The following is a 25,886-nucleotide window of genomic DNA, read 5'->3' as shown; positions in this document are numbered from 1 at the left end:
CTCTAGCAAACAGAGAGATATTTTTGATATCAAGAAATGCATTTCCCCTTAAAAGCTTACTTGTTTAAAAACTAGATAGTAAAACATATTTATGTTCCTCTTTAATGAAACACCTCAATTTGTACTGAAATATGATGAGTACTGTTTATCTACTTTAGGTGCATAAAAGCTCAATTTATTGGCGCATAAGAAAGAGTCCTGAATACTACAATAGAAGGTCACAGCCTGTGTGCTGAGCTGCTAGCAAAACATCTATGATGCTCCAAAGCTGCCATTTTTCTTCCTTGACAAAGACTCCATCTGCCACTGAGCCATTTACAGCCTCCAAGTCAGAATATCAATGATTTCCAACCATTCTGTAAGCCTGCTTTCACCTTGACATCACCTCTCTAATACATCTGAAGCAGATGATACATATATCCCCGACTACAGGCATGAAACCCGTGCTTTATTCACCTGAGAAGTATTTAAGCTGCCCTCTAATGTACCATTTTTATTCATGCTGAGTTGTAAAGGAATTTTAAAATGTATATATTTGCTATAATTCTTGTGGCTTTACTTACATGCTTTAAATCAGATATGTTTGTAAAACTTTAAAATCTGAAAACACTAACTAGATGGTTTTCAATAATGGCTTAGTAACTATGACAACAAAACTACATCATACTTTCATTTAGTACAATCTGCTATAAAAATCATTGCATTAAGAACATTTTATTTCCTTAAAAATTGAAGATATTAAAGCAATGAAGAAATGTTGATAAAGGGTGTAGTTTCGTACTTGAATCTGAGTTCTTAACATTGTAAACAAGTGAAACCCATTTACCTAGCAATAAGAAACCCAGGCAAATTTTCAGTTCTATTTTGTTATTTTCTATCATTTTGTTTATAAAGCCTTAGAAACAGATTGCAAACTACCAAGAACATTCAAAAACTCTTTTTCAATCTCTTTTAAGTAAAACTAGTATAATCCTTGGTCATTAATATTTATACAAGTAGAAATAGCTTATTTAAAATATTATTTTTATTTTAAAGTAATCCTCGATAAAATAATGAATTAAGGCCTATTACATGCAATACATTAAGAGAAGTACAATAAAAGTTTAAAACAATATTCTTGGCCCCATGTAGAAGAAATAAATGCACTCATGAAAAAAGACCTAAAAAGACAAAGCACTGACTGTTTAGTGAGAATAAGTATGTTATACAAAAAGGAATTCTGGGTTACAGGTTAGGATAGGGTCTTAATCACAAGGAACAACAACAGCCTGTAATTATTGGAATGGAGAGTCTAGGTCAGTGGCCGGCAAACTCATTAGTCAACGGAGCAGCAAACCGCGGCTCACGAGCCACAGTTTGCAGACCACTGGCTTAGGAGATTTAAGTCTAATTACATATGTGCTCTGAACCAGACAAGCACTTACGTTACTCATGTAACTCTAGTAAAACCACTTATTCAACTGTAAAGTGATAGCTAACGTCTTCCTGCTCTAGCACGCTATGATAACAGATATCACTAGTCTTGATGTGAAATGGTTACAGACATTAACTGACTCTAGACTTTAAGTGGCACTTCAATTAGGTTGAGGGAAATGAAGTAGATAGGACATGACTAACTTTGAATGGCTTTGATAATTACAGGTAATTAAATTTAAGTACAAAATGGGAAGACATTGAAGAAGGTGCAATACAACTGACTCTATGCTATGGCAACATTATACAAAAATATACCACAACAGAACTGGAAAATTAGAAAATGTATTTGTTATAGTATTTTAGATTTAAATTTATGCCAGTTTTACTTCCATCTAAGCCAGGGGTGGGGAATGTCCAGCTCTCATTTGATCTAACCCTGCCAAGGCATTAGGAGTTAATTAAACCTTTGGCCAATTATCACAGGCCAATTTTTAAGTTGATAATTTTGTAATTCTCAAGAATGATGTTATACATATTCAAATAGCCCTTGACAGAAAAAATGGACCTCATCCCTGATCTAAGCTAAAGAGAACACTAACTAGGCACTGTGGCTTCCAGCAATATCCCAAAAGAAGGAGATAATGTCTTTAGTACCTTTCCATATCCATTCTCCTTTCCCTTCTTCTCTTGTGTCTCCTCTACTGGGGAAACCAGAACTCTCAGATTGCCATAATTATATAAAACTACATTTTTTTTTTTTTTTTGCAATGGAGTACTGTCTTCTTCCCTGAAGCACTCTGGTTATATCCCTACACTTGGTTCTAGACTGCCATGAAAGCTTTCATTCTCCCTTGTCACCCTATGCATCTTTTGATTATCAAATTAAAATAATTAATTCAACATTTTAAGTAATCAAAATCGTAGGGGATATTTAATTTTAAAAAGGGGGATTTTGTTAACTTGTATGAGTTTCAAATTGCTAAAATGTATAGCCCCTACATGTTTTCTATATGTTTATCCATTTTGGTTCAATCTGACAGAGTCTCAACACACTAATGAGCACCATCATAGGCCAGTTTATTGCATAAATACTGCCGTGCCACTATTGTGTACTAGGCATTTTAAGAGACTCTAAGGGGATTGCAAGAATAAATGAAACATAATCTATGCCTTTACTAGTTTGTAAGGACTTTACAAACTAATAAGTGAAACAGCGAAACACACAGCTCAGCTTATAAGGCAGATAAAAATGCTATAAGAATATTTCTGAGGAGAAGGTGAGAGGTAGAAGAAGGTATAAGGGAATAAATAGTGATGGAAAGAGACTTCACTTGGGGTGGTGAACACACAATACAATATACAGATCAAGTATTGTAGAACTGTACACCTGAAACCTATATAATTTTATTAACCAATGACACACAAATAAATTCAACAAAAAAGAAAAAATAGCAACAAAAAAATAGAAATATGAAACCCACAAATGAAAAAATATTTGAAGTCCTATGAGTCTGTTAAAAAAAAGAATATTCCTGCCAGAACCGGTTTGGCTCAGTGGATGGAGCATCGGCCTGCAGACTGAAAGGTCCCAGGTTCGATCCCGGTCAGGAGCGTGTTTGTTGGTTGCAGGCACATCCCCAGGAGGGGACATGCAGGAGGCAGCTGATCGATGATTCTCTCTCATCAATGTTTCTGACTCTCTGTCCCTCTCTATAAAAAAATCAATAAAATATATTTTTTTAAAAAAGAATATTTCTGAAACTTGTTATGTATAGGACCTTATAAAGAAAAAATGTTTTATAAACACGTGTTAAATTAAATTATAATGTTACTGAAATACATAGAAAAGTAAAACTATGGATAAGAATAAACTCTTCTCCTGGCTTCAGTCCGATTCACTCATAGTACTAAAGAACAAATTTATAAAATAAAAGCTATAAAACTAAGGTTTTAAATTATCACATGATGTTTTGCTAAATTGAAATCATCATATTCAACATAAATATGGTACTAATTGCTACTTCCCATTATTTTCCAACTAGAAGCCTGGTGCATAAAAGTTCATGCACTGGAAGGGGGCGAGGGTTTCCCATTACACAGCCTGCTCCCTCTCACAGTCCAGGATCCCTCAGGGGCGGGAGGCAACCCAGGGATCAGGGGAAGGTGAAACCCCATCACACCTCTGCTGCTGCAACTGAGGGCAGTGCAAGCCTCAGCCAGCCCTGGTTACCTGAGCTTCGTGCAGCCCTGGGCATCTGGACAGCTGATATTTGAGGCTTGCCTGCACCTCAGGCATCAGCTGGGCAGCCGCCATCCGAGGCTTGCCTTTGCCTTGGGCTGACCCCCTGGGCAGCTGGGAGGGCTGAGGGGACTGGGCGTCACCATCTGTGGCTGTGGGCACCACCATCTTTGAGGGTGTGGGAGTCAATTAGCATATTCCCTCCTTATTGGCTGTGGGTGCCGCCACCTTTGAAGGTGGAACAGTCAATTAGCATATTCCCTCCTTATTGGTGTGGGTGCCACCATTTTGCGATGGTGTGAGAGTCAATTAGCATATCCCATCTTTATTAGATAGGAATACAGTCCTGTTTCGCAGGACTATCATACAGTGCAGTGTTCCCTAAACAATTTGAAATTCCCACCATTTTTTTCTACTTACAAATATGAAGCTTTAATTAAGCTTATTCTGATGTCATCTGGTCTTCACTTGGTACAAATGAAGCACTTGTACAGATCAAGTTTAGTTTTGTTCTTTACTCATTAAAATTAAATATAAGCATAGCCCTGAAAGTTCATGATAATAATTGGTTATAAGGTAAGCATCCCAGATCACACAAGAATAGGCTTATATTAATTTACTTCATATTAACACCCCAAATTTTAAATTCTTATAGCAAACTCTTTCTCTTTCCCACAGAAAATGTATCTATATACTCAGATTCAAAGACTCCAATGTTGTGAAACAATGCTATAATAAAAATAACAGCTACCAGAAGGCAGAAATGGTAGGGAGATTAATTTCAGCTGCAAAGGGGATACAGAGGTTTTATGGGGGAGGTAGCATTTGAGGACAGCTGTGACATTTGAGTTTAGTACCAAGTATGTACGTTTAAATTTCCTTTCCGTGAGATTAACAATGAAACTATAGAACAACCAAAATTTTAAAAGACACGTAGGAATATTCAGTAGCAAGGGTGTTAAAAAAAAAATCATGAATTTTAAGAACAAAAGTTGAAGAATGCTTTTCTGAGAGGTTTCTTTCTGAGAGGAAAGAAAATTGCAAGCATCAGATGTGCTATTCACAAAATGACTGGCCTACTTTGCATCTAGAAAAGTTTATATGTACTGTCTTACATTATGATGGAAATGTACTATTGATGGTATGTTTTTTTAATACATTCAAATAAAGGCAGAATCAGGAATATTTATATCAGTTAGAGGGGTTTTTTTTAATATATTTTTTATTGATTTTTTACAGAAAGGAAGGGAGAGAGATAAAGAGCTAGAAACGCCAATGAGAAACATCGACCAGCTGCCTCTTGCACACCCCATACCAGGGATGTGCCTGCAACCAATGTACATGCCTCTGACCGGAATCGAACCCAGGACCTTTCAGTCCGCAGGCCGACGCTCTACCACTGACCCAATCCGGTTTCGGCTATATCAGTTAGAGTTTTTAAGACCTATGAAATGCTAACTCGGGCATCCTTTTGATGCTATACAATAAGGAATTTTCCATTTTTATCAAAACCTTTTCTCCTTCACAGTTTTTTTTGGTGTATTTACAGAAAAAAAGAATGAGTCAAATATCACAATCCCAAAACTCAATCTATAATACCCACTTCTCAACTCTAAACCAGTTTCTGCAGAATATATTTGTATTTTATCTGCTATGTTACTAAAGTTTCTGTAATGTACATCTCACAGAAATTGCATTGGTGTTGTAGAAAGTGTGAGAGGAGGAGAATGATGTCTAACAGATTAAAATTTAAGTCACTTCAATTAAGAAAATATTTCCTTGCTGATTACAATTAAACACACAACACACACACACACACACACACACACACACACACAAAACAAAAAAAACAAACAAAAAAACATGGTCAGGTAGCTCAGTTGGTTAGAGCAGTGTCCCAATATGCCAAGCTGCAAGTTCAATTTCTGGTCAGGGTACATATAAGAAGCAACCAATGAATGCATAAATAGTGAAACAACAAATCTCTCTCTCTCTCTCTCTCTCTCTCTCTCTCTCTCTCCCTCCCTCCCTCCCTCCCTCCCTCCCTCCCTCTCTCTCTCTCTCTCTCTCTCTCTCTCTCTCTCTCTCTCTCTCTTCCTCCTTCTGTCACTAAAATCAATAAAGAAAATTAAAAACAAAGAAACAAAAACGGAATTGGACATAGCCAGACCAGTGTGGGCAGAGTGATAACCCGAAGTTATTAGGGACTTTCTATCTTATATTGCCTTGCCCATTCTTAGTTTGTGATTTCCATTTTTTATCCAATTATCACATCCACATTTCAGCCAGAAAGGAGAAAGGTGGAGAAAAAAGAGAATACACCTCCTTCCATTAAGGATACTTTCTGCAAGTTGAGTATAGTACTTCTGCTTATGTATCTCTAGCTAAAACTTAGTCACATGACCATATCTAGCTGCAAGGAAAGCTGGGAAGTGATATTTTAATTCCATGTAGTGATATGCTGGGAAAAAATAATAGAGGAAGAAATTGGCATTAGGGGACAAAGATCAGCCATGGTTATATTTTATCTGTTACAGATGACTTGACATTTTAAATTTATTATATAACACTAATATTTCCATTAGTGTACACATTGTAAAATAAAACAGTAATTCCTTCTAAATTTCAAGTTTTAAGTTAAATATTTCTATTATAGAGATTAGTTAATCTCTATAAAATTTAAGTAATATTCATAATAAAATTACCAAGAGGACAAAAGGAATTTTTATAAAAATAGAAAAAGACACTTTATTTTAAAACTTGCTTTTTAACCAATTATTAAGTATATAGTAAAATACTAAACAAAAATTTTTTTAAAATAAAATATAGCCATTGTATTAATAAGATTATATATAAACAAACTTCATGTAAGTAAAATTACATGTATACTCTCAGAGAAGGCAGGATTTGAAGAGATTTGAGAAGAAATAAATCTATGACTTTTTTTATTATACTTCCCATAAAGGCTGTTTGAAAATGTTTTTTCTATGCAATTTATTTCATGACTGAATTACCCATGGCTTTAAAGCAATACTCACCCAGTACCTGTGTTTTTAAAGATAATTTAAAAGTCCTCTGCCAGGCCATTCTTTGTCAAGTACAGCTTCATAAGACCATAATGTATTATGCATCTAATATTTTTGCTGCTGATTAGATAAGAAGTGGTAGAGTTTATTTTCACTTAGACTTTTTTGTTCTAAATCAAAGTATAAAATGTCTTTTAAAAATAATTAAAATGTCATCACAGATTGAAGATGGATTGACAGATGTGTTCAGAGATTTTTAATCAAGTAAGAGGTGATAACAAAACAGGATAGTGAAAATTATAATAGGATAAAGCAAAACCAGTTTTAGGCCAAGATCTCACACTATGATGATGATGATCATGAAGGGTCAAAAAATTTAGTATGTATCATTCTCTGTGCTGTGCTTTCTCTGCATTACTTCATTAATATTCACAACACTTATGATATAAATATTATCTCTTCTTTAGAAAGAAGACTAGATCTTAGACTATGTAATTTACTCAAGATCACAACAGCTATATAAATATCAGAGCACAAACTTAAAAGGTGTTTCTGATCCCAGTTCATGTTCTTTTACCAACTCACATATTATTCTCTTTCAAACTCCCTGGACCTTGGTTTTCTCACCTGTGTTATATGAAAAATGCAGCATAGTCTAAACAGTTCTTAAGTTCATCCTCACCTTTTAAGATGTTCACATTCTAGTGAAGTCTGGGACTCCCTTCCCCCAAATAAAAGCACATTAAATCAATATACCTAATCAATCTCCTTGCTGGAGCTTGTGCAGCCAATCCTCTTAAATGTATGTAATACATCATTTTACAGGTGAAGATACTAAGGCACACACAAAGAGGCTGACTGAAGGTCACATACCTAACATACAGTATTTGAGCTCTCTCTTGTTCTAAAATCTATGCTTTTTCTATACACCCTGTTTCCCTATGATTTAATTTTAGATCTTCATGTATTAATACTCTTATTTCAATTTTAATATAAGAAAACTAAAGATACCAATTAATCTATCTCTTTCTGGGATATTTATGATTACTGGAAAACGTCTGCTTAATATTCATTTGCTAAGTACAACTGGAAAACATGTATTAAAATATGCAAAATACAAGAGCAAACATGTTATCAATAACATAGGAATAATAAAAATTAAGCATTAACAAACTACTAGGGAGAGAGAATCACTTTCAATTAGGACGATTAGGGAAGGCCTCAGAGGGATAACTAAATGTGGGCAAGGCATCAGAAGAAATAAAAGCCTAAAAAAAAAAGAAAAGAAAAAAAAGAATATTCTTGAAAAAGGGAATGGCATGAATGCAATTATGGAGCCAAAATATATAGTTGAGGTGGAGTATGTAATCCACACTGGATACCTTTCTCTTGATTGTAGGTATATGGCAGGGAAACATGTGTGAGCTAAACTGATAAGGGATTTTAAATACAAGGTAAATAATCTGTATTTGATCTTATAGAAAATAGGAAGTCACTAAACATCTTCAAAGAGAAAAAATTTTAAATGTCCACTAGTTTTAATGCTTTAATAAGATTAAACTGAAGAGCATATATAAATCTTAATGGAACTAATGTTGGCCAAAAAGCAGTATCAGATTTTGGTATTTCTATGGATTGTAACATGGGGCAGGGGGGTGGGGGGGAGACAAATAAAAGTTCTCTGGAGTTCTGAAAATTTCTGAGAGAAAAAAATCAGGTGTACGTTATATAAAATATAAATACTACAACTTCAGCACTGAAACAATCTATAATATCCCCCTCTCTAACCACAACTTTCTGCTCTTTTAGCTCTTACTTTATCATCTTATTTCATCAGCTTCTCTATCTCTGATTAGTCTTTTAACCTTTCATTTTCTCTAAGTACTCACTTTATTCCAGCCCCATAGTCAACTCTTGAACTGCTCTCTCAATAGCACTCTCAACTGAAGTCAGTGTGGAAATCTACCCTCTTTTCTTCACTCAGGAGGATGGAGAAATCCTCATGACCCTGACATTATTACAAAGTAAGAGCTTCAATTTTCAAGCATGTAGGAACCTCTCAAATGAATACTTCTTAAGTCTTTAACTTATTTAATATCTGATAATATTGAATAGCACCTCTCTTTCTGAAATACTTAAATTTAGAACAACTGCACTTAAATACTCTGTAAATATTACCCTCAAAATGGACTGTTAGAGTCAGCATTTTTAAACTAAAAAACAAAACAAGGCCAAAACCGGTATGGCTCAGTGGATGGAGCATCGGCCTGTGGACTGAGAGGTCCCGGGTTTGATTCTGGTCAAGGGCACGTACCTTGGTTGCAGGCACATTCTCAGCGGAAAGTGTGCAGGAGGCAGCTCATCGATGTTTCTCTCTCATCAATGTTTCTAACTCTCTATCCCTTTCAATTCCTCTCCATTAAAAAAAAAAAAAATCAATAAAATATATTAAAAAACAAAACAAAACACCTTATTCATTCAAAGGTAATTTTAAACTTCCTTGATTATAAAAGCACTAGATATTAAACACAATGCTGCTACATAAATATATTAATATTTTGTTGTAAATTATCAAAGCAATAAGTACTAATTAAGAAAAAACAAACAAGCAAAGAGCTACAAATCAGAAATAGCAAAAATGCTCCCTTAGGAAAATGAACATGCTATAAACATCTACAGTCTATGATGAAAAGCCTTTACCAATACAATAAATTTTCTCTTTCCCATCTAAAAAATGTTAAATTTAATACTGAACAGGTTTTCAAAAAAATGTTAAAACATAAACACAAAAATTTGATATATAGATATAGATATAGATAGATATATAGATAGATATAGACTAGAGGCCCGGAGCATGAAATTCATGCATGGGGGGGTGGAGGGGAGTGTCCCTCAGCGCAGTCTGCACCCTCTCTAATCTGGGACCCCTCGAGAGATGTCCCTCTCACAATCCAGGACTGCTGGCTCACAACTGCTAACCTGCCTGCCTTCCTGATTGCAACTAACCGCTTCTGCCTGCCAGCCTGATCACCCCCTAACCACTCCCATGCCAGCCTGATTGATGTCTATTTGCTCCCCTGTCATCTGTTTGCCCTCAACTTCTCTCATCTGCTGGCCTGGTCTCTCTCAACTGCCCTTCCTTGCAGGCCTGGTGCCTCCCAACTGCCCTCCCCTGCTTGCCTGATTGCCCACAACTGCCCTCCCTTGCAGGCCTGGTCCCTCTCAATTGCCCTCCCCTGCTGGCCATTTTGTGGTGGCCCTCTTGTGTCCACATAGGGGCAGGATCTTTGACCACCTAGGGGCAGCCATCTTGCGTGTTGGAGTGATGGTCAATCTGCATATTACTCTTTTATTAGATAGGATAGAAGCCTGAAGCAAGGGTGGGGGCCAGCTGGTTTGCCCTGAAGGGTGTCCCTGATCAGGGTGTGGGTTCCCGTAAGGCAGCCTGACCTAGGGGCCTGTGGTGGTTTGCAGGCCAGCCATGCCCCCTGGTGACCCAAGCAGAGGCCTTGGGATCTGGAATTTATTTACCTTCTACATTGAAACTTTATAGCTTGGAGCGAAGCCAAGCTTCGTGCTCACTCTGTGGTTGGCAGTCATTTCTGTTTGGATTTGTTTACCTTCTATAATGGAAACTTTATAGCCTTGAGTGGAGGTCTACGCCAGCTAGGGCAGGCAAAAAGCTTGGCTTCCGCCATTGCTTGGGAAACCCAAGCCTCCCTCCTACTCTCTATAGCTGTAAAAATCTTGGTTGGGTTTATTTGCATACTCGCTGTGATTGGCTGGTGGGCATGGCTTGTGGGCGTGGCTGGTAGGTGTAGTGGAGTGATGGTTAATTTGCATATTACTCTTATATAATATATATATATATATATATATTGCATTTTTAATAATTACTGTTTCTATACTTATAAACATCTAAAATAGGATTAAATAAGCAGGCTTATTCAGTAAATCATTTATTCAAAATGTATGTCTGTTATTTAAAACCAGAGGCCTGGGAGGAGAAACCAAGATGGCAGCATACACCTATACATGCTGCATCTCACCACCACATCAAAACTAAAACTAAAAGACAAAACATCAATCACCCAGAACCACGAGAAAGCTGGCTGAATAGAAGTTCTACAACTAGAAGGAAAGAAAAAAGAGCATTGAGACTGGGTAGGATGTGCACAAGAGCAGAAAAGCAGAGATATGGAGGCACGCGAATCAGGCTGGTGATTTTTCCTAATGTGAAATCACTGTAAATATTTTGTCATTATTTAGGAAAAGCAAAAACTAAAATGATGATGTTTAGATTACGATTCAGACAAAAATATGTTAATACAATTTCAGTTATAAATTAAAAGTAATTTTCATTTTAAATGTTTTAAAGTCATTTAAAGCAATATTTTAAAAGTTTTTAATAACTACAAGTATGAGTTTGATTCATTGAAAATATAAACTTTGAATTGCCTATTGGAAAAATAATACTTTAAAATTATAAATATGTGCTAACTCAATTCTCACTTTCAAAGAAAACAAAACATCTTAAAAGCTTAATTTTGTTCTTACTGTGATCAATGTAGTCAATCTTGTGACATCACTGTTGAGAAATCTGCAATAGGAAAGCAGAAACAGAATTTAGCTGAATCATACTTAAGTAAGCAATTTCATAAACTAAAAAGCTTAGAATTTCTCTTTGTTTATGCCATAAGTCATATTTAAACTGATACACAGTTGTCAAGAAAAGTGCAATTAGCACAATATAAATAAACATAAAACACTTGGAAGTTTATTTATAGGCCAATGGATTCATGTACATTGAAAGGAAATTAATTAGAAGGTGGCTGTTGGGAAGAGACTGGGCAAGAAGGGCCAGACACGCCCTGGAGCCAACTCTGGCAGTTCCTCTGTGGCCAGCCACACCTGAGGCGAAGCTGGGGCTCGAAGGGCATCTGTGGAGTAAGCGAGTAGGCAGGGTCCCTCAGCCAGTAGCTCGCTGCCGCCCTCCTGTAGCTTCCTCCGCCCTCCCCACTCTCTAATCCCCCTCACAGGTTGCTGCCCTGCCCCTTCCTATAGCTCTCTGCTGCCTACTTAAAACTCGCTGCCCCACCTCCTGCTGAACCGTGATCCAGTCGTTATTCGGTGGGTCATTACGCTTTACGGTGTAACGACCATTTGCATATTACATCTTGATTATATAGGATGTCCTTCTTCGGCACCTTGACTCTTGCTATTCTCTCAGCCTGGAGCAACTGTCCCTCATATCTTTATATAGAACTGTCTCACTCACTTCATTCAGATCTCTTAACAAATGCAACCTCCTCAGAGAAGCTTGTACCACCAGATATTTTTAGCTAAAAGTTCCATGTGAGAAGATAACTGGAGCACAAGTATAGGACCTGAGACCCAATAAGTACTCGGTAAATGGCTGCTGAATGAATGAATAAGTGAGTAATAACTTAGTGATTTCCTACTGCATCTAGCACTACATCCAGAAGGAAATATAAGTAAAAATTTTTTACAGTTATTATTAAGGAAATTATGCCATAACAACTTATACATTTTAAAAAGTCACTGCAGGGAAAGTTTAGGAAGCTTTTTTTTTTTTAAATGCAAGGTGAGGTGGTATAAAAGCGGGCTAATTACTAGTGTGAGATCTGGATACTGAAGATGAGGAAATGCAGAGAGAATGGGAAACCCAAGAATCAACTTAAATGGAGAAATAAGAGGACTAGATGCTAGATTAAGTACAGAAACAAGGACAGCAGACAATGAAATATTACCTCAAAGGTTACGATAGGCTACTTAAATGCAGATGTTTCCCAAAACAGGTGGAAAACTCAATTTAGAGTAGTTCAAGATTTGTAAATCAGCTGAAGAAACCAAGATGGCGGCATAAGTAAACACCTAACTGCAGCCTTACACAACAATTTCAATAAAATACAACTAAAATACAAAATGGACATTACCCAGAACTACAGGAAAGTCAACTGACTGGAAATTCTACAACGAGAAAACCAGAAGAAAAATCAGAGGAGCTGTAAAAGCCTAAGGTACAGAGAGACACATTGCGAGCGTGGAGAGGACGGAGCCGGAGAGGAGGGGGAGGCTTAGTGCCTGGCTGGCGTTCCCTAGTGGGAAGGAGATAAAAGCTCCAGTCTGTGCTGAACCCCAGTTCTGACAGCACTGAACCCCAGTTCTGGGTGAGACCCTGGAGACCCAGACACATAAGGAGGGAGTCTGGGCTGTAAGGCGGAAACTCAGGGGAGTGACGAAAGGAAGTCGTGGAGGTGCGCAAAAATATTATACAGAGTCCTAAAAACAGAATGGAAGATCGCAAGAATCAAGTCAAAGATTTGGAACATAGAGAGCCAGAAAACACTCCTCCACAGAAGTAAGAAGATAAAAGAATCCAGAAAGTTGAAGATAATGTAAGAAACCTCTGGGACACTTCAAGAAAACCAACATCAGAATTATGGGGGTCCCAGAAAAAGAGAGAGAGCAAGATACCAAAAGAATACTGGAAGAAATAGAGACAGAAAACTTTCCCCACCTGGTGAAAGAATTAGACTTACAAGTCCAGGAAGCGCACAGAACCCCAAACAAAAGGAATCCAAAGAGGACCACACCAAGACACATCATAATTAAAATCCCAAGAGCAAAAGACAAAGAGAGAATATTAAAAGCAGCAAGAGAAAAGCAGGTAGTTACCTATAATGGAGCACCCAAACTATTGTCAGCTGATTTCTCAACAGAAACCATGCAGGCCAGACAGGAATGGCAAGAAATATTCAAAGTGATGAATAGCAAGAACCTACAGCCAAAAACACTCTACCCAGCAAAGCTACCACTCAGAATCAAAGGCCAGATAAAGAACTTCACAAATAAAAAAAAGGTAAAGGAGTTCATCACCACCAAACCAGAATTATATGAACTTATGAAGGGGGTTCTTTTGGAAGAGAAATAAAATAAAGATAAAAATTATGAAAAACAGATACGACTATCAACAAGTGAATCTAAAAACCAAGGGAATTAAGAAACCTGATGAACAATATTAACTGTTGAATATAACAGAATCAGAGGTATGGAAGGGGAGTGAACTGACAATTCTCGGAGAAAAGGGGAGTGGGGGATGTGGGAAGAGACTGAACATAAACTGTGCACCTATGGATGAGGACAATGGGGGGTGGGAAAAGGGCAGAGGGTGGGGTGGGAACCTGGTGGAGGGAAGCAATGGGGGGGGGGGGAATGAGGAACATTTGTAATAATATGAACAATAAAGATTTATTTAAAAAAAAAAGATTTGTAAATCAGTCATTTTAAAAAGTACAATTGCTTCAAGCTAAGAGTATGAATGAGTTCACCAAAGGAATGAGTAGGTTTGGGGGCAGGAGCAGGGATTGGAGGAGAGATACTTAACCAGCAGAAAGTGGGGGATAGCTATAAATAAGGCTAATGGGAAACAAGAGAAGTGTGTATGGTGTTTTGTTGAAGTCCAAGAAATAAAGAAATAGAATATACTGATTGAAGGCAAAAGAGGAGAGAGTTGTACGGAAGAGAATGTGTTAGCTTTAAACAATGCATGGAAGGGTCAGATAAGACTAAACTTTCTCTAAATTATCCAGGCCCCAAATGTATCAATCATATAAGAAGGCTACACAGATAAGACACATTACTACTCTCTATATCCAAAGACCTGACTTCGAGGAACTACTTCCTAACATTATGCTCTCAACTTTAATCAACACTAAAAAAAAGTCTGTAATGGTAAGATGTTTATACAAAAAGTTTTGTGAAAGAAGCAATTAAACTTTCTCCAAAATTCTATAATTCAGATAAGTATTAATTTTTAAAAAGAATAACATTTGTAACAAAATAAAACAGCTTCTGTAACTGAATAAACAGAAAAAAATAAATATTCCATTTCATATTTTATTTGGGGGGGAGGGGAATACAAGATAATTTAGACAATCTACAGTTAAATATTCATACTTTATTTAAAGCCCTAAAGCTTATAGTATTAAAAAATGGTAAAGGCATCCCTTCATCACGGCAGCAATTTTTGCTGATGGTTACTGGGTAATTGCACATGCAAGAGAAAAAAAAAAAATACATGAAACTAAAATCACACTAGAGGTTAAAGGCAGACAAATCTTATGTCTTCTCATAAAATTCTTTAAGTGGCTTTTACAAGGAAAAGGCAATTCTTTAAAATCATCTTGAAACTAGGGACTATATTTCAATTACACAAATAAAAAGCAATACTACATTTTATGAAAATATAATTCAACTAATATATTGGTAATATGCTATTTCTCTCTACAAGTCACCATTTTAATAAATATGCACAGAGAAAATCTCAACTATATTTAGTCTCGGAAAACATCAACCCATGTTAAACTGTAGGGGAAAATATTAAGTCATGATACACAATTATATATGAGTATTTTTCCAGTAATTAGCATGTAACTATCTCTGTTTCTTCCTTGTCTGCCACAGAGAAAATCTTTCCTTAGGTAATCAATTTTAGCACACAAATCTTAACCTTTAGTTGACAACACTACCTATGTTTCAATCTATGTATCCCTACCTAGCTTATTGAAAAGACTTACACACACACACACACACACACGAACAGAAAAATAAGTGTCTTTTCTCAACAAACTCAATCTGAACATAGAAAGATATGCTGATTAACTCTAAATTAATTTAAAATAATAGTCACTAAAATGCTTAATCACTTATTTATATATCAGCTTCATGTTTTCTCTGTATTCTGTTTTTATCAAGGTATGGTTATATAATAAAAATTATTTCTAAACTTTACATATGGAAAATAATCTCAAAAATCAGAGGCTACTCATAGGCTGTCTCAGTGTTGCAATCTTACATTGTACAATGGAAAGTCAATGTCTATCACTTTTTTTTTTTTTTTTTTTTTAGAAAGAGAGAAAGGGAGAGGGAGAGAGATAGAAACATTGGTATGAGAGGAACATGGATCGGCTGCCTCCTGCATGCCCCCTACTGGGAATCAAGCAGGCAACCTGGGCATGTGCCCAGATGGGGAATTGAACTGGTGACCTCTTGGTGAGTGAGACACTCAATCCAGAGAAAGTACCAAAACTATACATAATTTGGCACACTCTTTTAAGGCTTTATAAAAATCTAAACATGTTTCCATCATTATCTAGTTATTTCAAATCCTGACCATTATTTTTTTATTATTACTAGTTGGAGAAATATGGGAGAAAAAGAAAGCACAGGCTTTGATAAGCAATACTTCTTCAGGAGGAAAGGAGCACACCTGTAAATAATAGGAAACTATATCCTGGGAACGTTGGTGAGCACCTGATCTACCACTAATGTAATGTACTATCCAGTGCTGTGCAATGAAACTTCCCGCGATATAGAAATAAATGTTCAATATTTGTGCTGTTCGGTATCCAGCCCATATCCAAATGTGTGGCTACTGAGCACTTGTAATATGATTAGTGTGACTAAGGAACTGATGTTTAAATGTTAATTTTAATTACTTTGTCTTAAATTTAAATAGCCACCATATGGCAGCGCAACTAGGAATTTCTAAAACCAGAGAAGGATTTAAAATTGTAAATGATCCTACTAAATATTTGAAATATTCTTTTCTCTATTTTTTAGAAATTGGGGGGGGGGGGCGCGGAAACCAACTGTGTTGGGTAGGATACGTTCATTTCAGAAAAAATGCTGAAGAAATTTTACTATCTTCACATAAATTTCACATTTATGTTTGGTGGGAAAAAAGATTTATATTACAGTGCTTGTAAGGGAAAATAAGTCTTAGGTTTTAGAAAACTTTTATGCTTCTTTAGGTGCATATATATCACCTGGTATTTAAAATGTCCAATTTCTTCTACTTTGTTCCCTGGATATACTTTGTTCACCTTCATTTACTCGTGTTGACTAAAACGGCAACAGAACGCAGAAAGAAAATTCTATTTTTTTAACAAGTTTAACAGTCCTCATCCTTGGTAACTGCTTTTGCTATCAAATTATTTTCTTGTTGTGTCGTAAAGGGGGAAAAAACGAACAAGCTTTAACATCAAGTTTCAACTAAGCATGTAACACGGTATATATAATACCCTAACTGGTTTGGCTGAGTGGATAGAGCGTCGGCCTGCAGACTGAAAGGTCCCAGGTTTGATTCCAGTCAAGGGCACATGCCCAAGTTGTGGGCTCAATACCCAGTAGGGGGCATGCAGGAGGCAGCCTATCCATGATTCTCTCTCATCATTGATGTTTCTATCTCTTTCTCCCTGTCCTTTCCTCTCTGTAATAAGTAAAAATATATTTTAAAATAAAATAAAAATAAAAATAAAAACAAAAACAAAAAAACATGGCATATATGAAAGAAGACTGCCCTAACAGTCTAAAGTGGGCATACAAATAAAAGACATTATATAACACAAGGGGCCCAGTGCACAAATTTTTGCACCTTGAAAGGAACAGTGGGCCGCAAACCGGCCCTTCCCACTGAGGCCCCTGTACCTCTGCCTGCCTACAGGCCCACTCCTGCTGCCGCTGTTCCCATGAGCTGATAGTGCTGGCCCCACTTGCCCCCACTGATGGGACCCAGGCAGGACCATGGTGCGTGGAAGCAAAGAATTTTCAGTAATCACCAGAGGCTCACCCCAATGACAGCAACCGGTGCCCAGTCTGGTCTGGCACCCCCCCCCCCCCCCCCCCCCCCCCCCCCCCGCTCACCTGCTCCACCATCCCACTGCGGCCAAATGCCCGCCATGTTCCATAAGCACCCCTTGGTGGTCAGTGAATATCATAGCAGCTGGTCGGTTGTTCGTTGTTCCATCGTTCAGTCTATTTGCATATTAGCCTTTTATTATATAGGATTAATATAAGTTTTGTTAAGCAGTCTTGCCAAGTTAGAAAGACACCTTTCAATTTAGATAATCTACAAGCAGCAAAGCTTTCCAATGACAGACACTGACTATGTTGGTATCAAGATTCAAAGTTGTTTTCTCATTTCATGGAGGAAGATTTACAAGGTAAAAAAAAAAATAGAAAATGGGCAGCTTGAAAAGATATGGGTTTCAAGTCCGAGAAGTACTTTCGGTGCATCATATTCATTGAATGCTCTCTGTCCTCAGATTCAACTGGAGATCTAAGTAGAGTATGTTGTAAAATATGAGATGTGCTTCTTTCCTTAATGTTCATAGAGGCTGTGAAGGCAGAAGTTGAAATGAGTCCTGCCACATTAATCCCTGCTAACATACACTGAAATTAATAAAAAGGTTAGGGCCTCTTACCCTTAAAAATGGGCAAATGACTTTTAAAATAAACAGTTTTATAGGTTCACCAATTCAAAGCCATCAATATTTTGCTGACTGTAATTTTTGACCAACAAAAGCAAGATCATCAATGCCAAGGTTCTATACATCGGCACTATGTGGCTTTGGAGAAATCACCAGCCTTTCTGGTGGTTAAGTAGACCTCTAATTCAATACTCCCTGCTGTTGATTAATTCAATACCTGCTGTTAGAATTAATAGTCAGAAGCCCATTATCTGTACCAGAAATACTCAGTAAATTAGAAAGTGATGACTCAACAACGTTCCAAAAGAAGTCTAGTAGTAAAGCAAATGACAGTTTCTTATATTAAAACCATTAATTTGTCATATCACAATGAAAACAAAGTGGTTTCCCATAAGAGGGCTTGCCTTAAGCACTAAACAAAACCAAAAGCAAAAAGAAAGAAAGATTGAGAGGGAGAATAGAAGGAAGGGAGGGAGGGAGGAAGAAAGGGAGGGAAGAAGGAAGGGAAGCAGGGAGAGAGGGAGGAATAATCTTTTAAAACCTTAAAGAGATAATTTACCAGAATCCTAATGTTTTGCCAACCTTTCAACACTACTAATCTCTTCAACCAAACTTACTATCAGTAATACTACTTCAGGTAAAACCAAATATAAATAGATGGCATTTAAAAAGCACTTATATTATCAGTGATCTCACATTTCTTACAAAATTTCACTATCCTTGCTGCAAAAAGCATCATTCTCTCAAAACGTATCATATCCTTCTTTCCACCATTTGTCCTTATTGTTCCGTGTGACTGAAACTTCTCTAGAAGAAATCTTTCCCATATGTGAACTCACAAAAATTTTAGACAAATAAAGTAAGGCTTATAACATGAAGTTTAACTAGAATTCAGTGGTTAAATTCATATTCTGTTGATAACAAAAATCACGCAAAGTACAAATGGCTATTAAACGTAAATTATTTTAATAATTTAAGTATCACTGTGTTTTTCCAAACTTAATAACTCTATCCTTTCAACACAAATTAGCACTTCTCGAAATATTTACTAAGTTCATAGGTTTCTGCTTTAGGTCTATAAATGTGCACCCAGAAGAGGAAGAAGGTGGTAGCACAATCAGCACATGTTGAAACATTCTTGGGGTTAATATATACACAATGTCTAAAAATGAACTAACCTTCTGGAGAGAAGTAATATAATAAAGAGCTCCATTTGTGAAAAGTTTTATGCTATTTTAGCTACATATAATTTCTCCAACTATAAGTTCTTTAGAGAATTCAACTCAAATTGCAGCAACACAGAGAAGGAAAGCTTTTAGAATTTACTATTAACTAAGTTAAAACACATCTGAATATAAATTATGAGGAAATTTTCCTTGTTATCAAAATTAGACTTCATCTTAGCCCTGTCAACAAATGCCACATCAATAATTTAACACTTATGAAACTGCCTTTTTAAGAAAAAACCACCTCATTTGAATAAGCCAGCAAACAAGACAAACATAAGCTCATAAATTTATAAAGGTCTCATGTACAATAATGGCTAAAAGACTGAAATGAAACTATTTCAATCCAAACTTTTAAAGATCCAATTCAGACTATGGCTAGAGACGGGTGAGGCAATTAAGCAATCCAACAATACACAGTGAAAAAAAAATATTGTTAGATCCAATAATTAAAGTTGCCATCACTAATTTAACAAACACTGGGTTTCAAATGATATGTTCTATTCTTTTCTATTAAAAGAACTTTGGGGGAGAGAGAACCAAGATGGTGGCCTAGGTAAGCACCTAAATGCCACCTCGCACAACAATTTCAAAACACCAACTAAAATCAGAACGCACCTCATCCAAAAACACAGGAAAGCTGGCGGAGTGGGAAATCTACAACTAGAAAGAAGAGAGGCTCACAGATCGGATTGGGAACCACAAAGCGCTGAGGTAAGGTGAAGCGCACGTAGAGAGGAAGTGCAGCCGAATGCCTGGCTGGCGGGAGGGGAAAGGAAGTCCCTGATTGCACTGAACCCTTTCCTACTGTATTGAACTCCAACCCCGGCAGAAATCCCGTGGACCCAAGCCATACCTGTGGAGTCCCGACTGTAGAGAAAGGCACCTGGAGACTCAGAGACTGGGAGACTGGGGGACTGGGAGCCGCAGCGGGCAGGGTCTACAGTGGCGCACTCGCACAGAGAGGTCTGACCTCAGAGTTGCCTTGGCCTCTCCATAGCAGAAGGAGTCAGAAGCTCCAGACTACAGAGATCCAACCCAATTCCGGGCCAGCCTTTGGGGCACCCACACTCTTGCATGGGGAATCTGAAACAGTCAGGCAGAAATTCAGGGGAGCCGCGGAAGGCAGAGGTCGGGCGGAAACTCAGGTGAGCGCACAAGGGCAGGGCTGACGGGAAGCCAAGACTGTCAGCTCAGCCCTGAGACTCCGTGCCATCCAAGCTGAGCACAGAGGCTTTTACAGTTTTGCAAGTCTGATCCTATAAGACTGTCTCCAATACAGAAGGTATCTGGGAGTACACACAGCTGATACTCATATCCAATTGGCCTGAAGGTCAATTCCTCCCAGGGATACCAACAACAATCAAGACTTAACTACAACAAGGCTGTACACGCAGTCCACAAAGGGGAGCACGAAGAGTGTCTACTTCAGGTAACCTGGGAGGCTGCCCATATAGGACACCAAACACACAAAGCCATCTTACCAACTCTGGGAAGCAGCGAAAAATGCCAAGACAAGGAAATAGATCTCAAAGAGATGGAGAAAAAAAGACTGGATATAGCCGAAACCGGTTTGGCTCAATGGATAGAGCACTGGTCTGTGGACTGAAAGGTCCCAGGTTCGATTCCGGTCAAGAGCATGTACCTTGGTTGCGGGCATAACCCCAGTAGGGGGTGTGCAAGAGGCAGCTGATTGATGACTCTCTCATCGATGTTTCTAACTCTATCTCTCTCCCTTCCTCTCTGTAAAAAATCAATAAAATGTATTTAAAAAAAAAAAAGACTGGATATAGAGTTCAAAACCACAGTTATAAAGTTTTTAAAGAATTTCCTAGAAAAGGCCGATAAATTTCTTTATTTTTATTTTTTTAAATATATTTTATTGATTTTTTTAGAGAGGAAGAGAGAGGGATAAAGAATTAGAAACATCGATGAGAGAGAGACATTGATCAGTTGCCTCTTGCACACCCCCTACTGGGGATTTGCCCGCAACCAAGGTACATGCCCTTGACCGGAATCAAACCTGGGACCTTTCAGTCCCCAGGCCAACACTCTATCCACTGAGTCAAACTAGTTTCAGCAAGACCGATAAATTTAATGAGACCCAACTAGAAATTAAACATAAACTGACTGAAATAAAAAATATTATACAGAGATCCAACAGCAGACTGGAGGAATACAAGAATCAAGTCAAAGATTTGGAATACAAAGAGCCAAAGGACACTTCTCTGGAGAAGCAAGAAGAAAAAAGAATCCAGAGTTGAAGATAGCGTAAGGAGCCTCTGGGGCAACTTCATGCGTACCAACATCCGAATTATGGTGTTGCCAGAAGAAAAGAGAGTGCAAGATAATGAAAAACTATTTGAAGAAATAATATCAGAAAATTTCTCCCACCTGGTGAAAGAAATAGACTTACAAGTACAGAAAGCGTACAGAACCCCAAACAAGAGGAATCCAAAAAGGACCATGCCAAGACTCATCATAATTAAAATGCCAAGGACAAAAGACAAAAGGATGATTTTACAAGCAGCAAGAGGAAAGCAGTCGGTTGCCTCTAAGGGAGCACCCATACGACTATCAGTTGATTTTTCAACAGAAACTATGCAGGCCAGCAGGGAGTGGCAAGAAATATTCAAAGAGATGAATAGCGAGAACCTACAACCAAGATTACTGTACCCAGCAAAGTTATCATTCAGAATTGAAGGGCAGATAAAGAGCTTCACAGATAAGAAAAGCTAAAGGAGTTCATCAACACCAAACCAGTATTATATGAAATGTTGAAAGGTATTCTTTAAGAGGAAGAAGAAAAAAGATAAAAATTATGATCAACAAATACATATATATCAACATCAACAAGTGAATCTAAAAATCAAGTGAATTGGAAATCTGAGAAACAGAATAAACTGGTGAATATAATAGAATCAGGGGCAAAAAAAGGGAGTGGATTGATAATTATCAGGGTGAAAGGGGTGTCTAGGGTGCAGGAAGAGACTGGATTAAAATTGTACACCTATGGATGAGGACAATGGTTGGGGGGGGGGGGAGTAAGGGCAGAGGGTGGGGCAGGAACCAGGTGGAAGGGAGCAATGGGGGGGGGGGGGAAAGGGAGAAACAATTGTAATAATCTGAGCAATAAGGATTTTTTTTAAAAAAAGAATTTTGGTATGAATATTTAGGGGTATTAAATATCATTACTGCTATTTTGTTTTCCTTAGAACTCTTAGAGAATTATTTCATTATAAAGAAAAAATCTAGTCTAAAACTTTCCACAAGGGACTACATAACCCTGGTCTTCATTCAGGATATTGGCATACAGTATATTCATTATGTACCTTAGGCAATCTCTTAGTACTTGAGTGTGCCATACCATAATTATCTATTTCACAGGGATGTTGTGAACTTTAGTTAGCTATGCTTATAAAAAATTTTGAGGCGCAGAGATGAAAGAGAGATGCAAGGCATAAATACAATTAATTGCAATGTATCTGTTGAAAAAAATGTCATTTAAAAATATCTAAAGCAACATGGATGAATTTTAAAGACACTGTGCTAAGTGAAATAAATATGTGCTATAGACTGAATGTTTGTGTGCTCTGCCCCATAATTCATGTTGAAATCTAATCCCCAATGTGATGGTATTTGGAGGGAGGGTCTTTGGGAGTGATTAGGTCACAAGGGCAGAGCCTTCTTGAATGGGGTAAGTTCCTTTAGAAAAGAGATTCCAGAACCTGCTTGTCTCTTCCACCAGTTGAGGTTATAGCGAAAAGACGGCCATCTACGTCCCAGAAAGTGGGCTCTAACAACACACCAAATCTGTCAACTCCTTCATCTTGGACTTCCCAGCCTCCAGACTGCGAGAAATAAAGTTCTGCTGTTTATAGCCACCCAGTCTGCAATATTTTGTTATAGCAGCCCAAATGAACTAACAGTCAGTCACAAGAGGGCAAATACAATATAATTCATATATTGTGATATGAGGTACTTATATGAAGTATCTCAAGTAGTCAAATTAATGACAGAAAGTAGAATAGTGATTACCAGGGACTGGGGGTGGGGGTGAATAGAGAGTTATTTTATGGAGACTGAGTTTCAATTTTGGAAGATGAATATGTTCATAATGACAGTTGTATAACAATGTGAATGTACTTAATGCCACTCAACTGTATACATTAAAATGGTTAAAATATTAATTTTAATGTTATGTATATTTTACCACGATAATAAAAAAATTTAACAAGCGTGAAAATCAGAATACAAATCACAAATCAACATTAGATTTTTCTCATTCACTAATTCATGCATAAAATATTAATAAATCAAGCAATTTATTTGTTCGTTCATTCTGTAACTATGAAGCATCTTCTTTGTGGCAGACACCATGCTAGATCTGAAAATACGGCACTAAGAAGGGCAGTCTCTGTCTACACAGAAATAATAGAGGCCTACAAAACAATTAAAAAATATATACAAAAATCTTATCCTTTCTCATAGTGTTAAATACTACAAAGAATGGAAAGGAGTTGGAATGGCAACAAAGGCTTCTCAGAGAAGATTGTTGTCCTGAGACCAAGAATGAGGGAAGAAGGAACACTTCAGGCACGGAGAGTAAAAGCAAGTGCCAGTGCCCTGAGGTGGAAAGGCTTTGTGTTTTCCAAAAAATGACCGGAATGCACAAAGCTGTTGCACAATGACTTAGAAGACAGTGGTAGAAGAGCTAGTCAGGGAGGGCCTGGAAAGTAATAGTAATAGTTTGGATGTTATTCCAACTGTGTTGAAAGCCATATGGGATGCTTTCATTAGGGCGTGACATGATCTGATTAAAAAGGACATGCTAGTCACTGTATACAGAATAATCTTGCAATAGGGAAGGAGAAAAAGAAACTAATTACAGAAACCAGTTTAGAAAACAACTATAGTAACTCAGGTGGAAATGAGAGATAACTTTCGTGGTAGCCATGCTGGTGATAACAATGGTTGGATATTTGGTTGCTGATGGACTAAATAAAAGAAAAAAGCATCATTGTCAAGGATAACTCCAACATTTTGGACTAATCAATTGGATGAATGCTGCTGCTAAGAACTGAGATGGAGACACGGTGGTAGGAATAGGTTTGTTGGTGGTAGTAATGACTGTATTAAGAAATGAAGAATTTGGTTTTGGCTAAGTTAAGTAACCAAGTGAAGAGTTTCAGCGAAGATGACATGATTAACGATGACACATAATCTTAGAGTTGAGAAATGGCCATTGGATTTATCAAATTTCACTAGTGCCCCAGACAAAAATGTTGTTAGTGGAGTACTAAAGACAAAAGCGTGAATAGTATAAGTAAGCCAAAGAAAGTGTGATGAAGACATAGAAGCAGTATGTATGAACAACTCTTTGAAGGAGTTTTGCTATAAAGGATTGAATGGTACAGTAGCTGGAGAAGAATGTGGGGTCTTGCAAGGTTTGTTTTTTTATTAAAATGGGGTAATTCTACAACATTTTATATGCTCATGGGATTATCTAGAAAAGGCAAAAAATTATGGGGAAAATTACAGAAGCAAAATCAATTATTACTTAGCATCTAATAAATGCATAAATCTGACCTTGCTGCTAGAAATGCAAAGATAATAAATATAAGACATGTAAGTAATTTAAGAATTATATTAAACTATATTGAAAATCATAGGGGAAAATGCCACATGTAGATAATTAAATTAAAAACCATTTAGAAACAATATTATTTTATAATAGAGGCTGCCATGTTAAAATATTATGCAAAGCAATGTTGACATATTTTATGATGTGATGTCAATGTCCTTTTAAGCTGCACACATGCAGCTGCACAGTGTAAAAATAATGCCATAAACAGCTTTCACTTCATTATGCACAGTGGGGCTTAAATAGGGTCAACATTAGACAAAGAGTAAAGCCAGCAATTTTTAAAAACATCTCCAATGAACTTCCCCATTTCCCTCTATTTTCAAATTTGGATTTCCAGAATTCCCACTCTTCTGTAATTCATCACTCTACTCAAAACAGACAGCAACTCACATACCAATTATTTACTGTACACAAATCTTCATCATTTCCAGAGTTCCTGTCTCTCTTCTTATTACTTTCCACCATGTTCCCTTGCCTCCTTAAAAAAAGAGCGAAGTTAGCCCTAGCAGGCTCTAACTCAGTTGTAGGCGGATCCTCATTCCCGATCAGGGCATATGCTGGAGGCAACCAATCCATTTTTTTCTCTTAGTGTCTTCCCCTTTCCCTTCCGCTCCCTCTAAAAATCAATGGAAAAATATCCTCGGGTAAGGATTAACAACAGCATCAAAAGGGTAAAAGTTAGTTAAAAAAGAATTTGAAAGTCATAAAGACAACTGATTAATTACATATTTAGTGTAAATTAATTTATGTTATTCAAGCACATTTGTATTTTAAGCTTTTTAATTATAAGATCCTTTATCCCTTATATATCTTTATGCCCTCTCCTATTCTAAAATAATATACAAGGTAATATACTAAGGTACATAATATACAAAAAAAATAAGAAATTGAGAGTAATGAAAATAGTATCAGGCCAAGAGAGAGTTTTAAAAATGCATGCCATAAGGCCTTGTACTCTTTGTTACTGGGAGACCAAATATATAGCTTCGAGTTTCCTGATAACCAGAGCAAAAAAGAAATGACTGTTGGTTGCAGATT

At 37.1% G+C, this 25,886-nt stretch overlaps 1 protein-coding gene across 22 annotated transcripts in view; it reads right to left on the bottom strand.

Annotated features, from left to right (window-relative positions):
- Positions 1-25,886, bottom strand: part of BAZ2B (bromodomain adjacent to zinc finger domain 2B) — a 277,515-nt gene that overhangs the window by 144,071 nt on the left and 107,558 nt on the right. For 21 of the 22 annotated variants that reach the window (XM_045575517.1, XM_045575494.1, XM_045575504.1 and 18 more), the window contains one exon: positions 11,239-11,281. The exons of the other annotated variant lie outside the window; for it this stretch is intronic. The gene's annotated coding sequence lies outside the window, so the exon portion shown is untranslated. The remainder of the gene's footprint in view (positions 1-11,238; positions 11,282-25,886) is intronic. 22 annotated transcript variants of the gene reach the window in all.

The sequence above is a fragment of the Pipistrellus kuhlii genome, unplaced genomic scaffold, assembly GCF_014108245.1.
Source record: "Pipistrellus kuhlii isolate mPipKuh1 unplaced genomic scaffold, mPipKuh1.p scaffold_m20_p_7, whole genome shotgun sequence".
NCBI classification, from domain to species: domain Eukaryota; kingdom Metazoa; phylum Chordata; class Mammalia; order Chiroptera; family Vespertilionidae; genus Pipistrellus; species Pipistrellus kuhlii.
This window is presented reverse-complemented; position numbering and strand designations above follow the sequence as displayed.